Source organism: Gossypium arboreum, chromosome 2 (genome assembly GCF_025698485.1).
Source record: "Gossypium arboreum isolate Shixiya-1 chromosome 2, ASM2569848v2, whole genome shotgun sequence".
NCBI classification, from domain to species: Eukaryota; Viridiplantae; Streptophyta; class Magnoliopsida; order Malvales; family Malvaceae; genus Gossypium; species Gossypium arboreum.
The window spans coordinates 26371722-26373006 of record NC_069071.1 but is presented as its reverse complement, the minus strand read 5'-3'; the positions used below and the strand labels follow the sequence as shown (position 1 = coordinate 26373006).

Here is a 1285-nt window from a genome sequence, read left to right as displayed (position 1 = left end):
AATTTTTATTTTCTTTTATAATTTTTCATTTATTTTCTTCTGACAGGTTTTTCTAGTTTATGACCAGAAGAAACCCGTCAAGACCACTACTTTTTGACGGTGAGATCGATCGTATAGTTCGCAAAAACCAAAGAGAAATAGGGCGAAGCTTACGATACACAGAGGAAGAGCAAGAGGACGATACTTCAGCCACAACTGAGGAGATGGCTAAAAACCAAGAAAATCTGCTACCTTCTGTGATTGTTGTTAATCAGAATCCTGCTCCGTACACTATCTATGATTATACTAAACCTTCTTTAACAGGAACTGAATCGAGCATAGTTAGACCTGTTGTAGTTGCAAATACTTTTGAACTGAAACCTAACACAATTCAAATGATATAGCAATTTGTTCAGTTTGATGGTTTGCAGGACGAAGGTCCAAATGCTCACTTGGAAAAAATTTTGGAACTATGTGATACATTTAAAATTAATGGCGTTTCTGATGACGCCATTCGCCTTTGATTGTTCCCTTTTTCATTGAGAAACAAAGCTAAACAGTGGTTGTATTCGTTACCATGGGGGTCAATCACTACTTGGGAACAAATGACAAAAAAGTTTTTATTAAAATATTTTTCTCCAGCTAAAACGACTAAATTACGTAATGATATCTCTTCTTTTGTGCAGATGGATTTAGAAACACTCTACGATGCATGGGAGAGATACAAGGACCTTTTGTGAAGATGCCCTCACCATGGGTTACCACTATGGTCACAACATGGAGAACGAGAAGTTAAATTACATGAGTAACAATCCTCGATCCCAAAACAATCCTTATAGCAATACTTACAATGCAGGTTGGAGGAACCACCCAAATTTTTCATGGGGAGTCCAAGGAAATCAGAGACCACCACCCCCTCCAGGCTTTCAGCAACCACCCTACCAACAAGAGAAAAAGCCGAACCTTGAGGGGATGCTAACAAAATTCATCTCAGTGTCAGAAACTCGATTTCAGAACACCAAGACAACTCTTAAAAATCAACAAGCGTCGATCCAAGGGCTCGAAACTCAGATAGGTCAGCCCGCTAAATTGATATCTGAATGACCACAAGGTAGCCTGCCAAGTAACACTGAATCTAACCCAAGGGAGCAAATCAATGCAATTACCATTCAAGATGAGGAAGGGTTAGTTACACCTGAACCAGAGCAGAGGTAGGAAACTGTGGTAAGTAAAGGTAAGGGTGAGGTGGACCACAATGACCAGAAAACGGTAAGTAAAGAGTACAAACCATGGGTGCCATACCCCA

At 39.8% G+C, this 1285-nt stretch overlaps 1 non-coding gene across 1 annotated transcript; it reads right to left on the bottom strand.

Moving 5' to 3' along the window:
- Window positions 1-632: 632 nt before the first annotated feature.
- Window positions 633-739, bottom strand: LOC128289813 (small nucleolar RNA R71). Its single transcript, XR_008279457.1, has one exon. It is a non-coding gene; the product is annotated as a small nucleolar RNA R71 (small nucleolar RNA).
- Between the last annotated feature and the right edge of the window lie 546 nt (window positions 740-1285).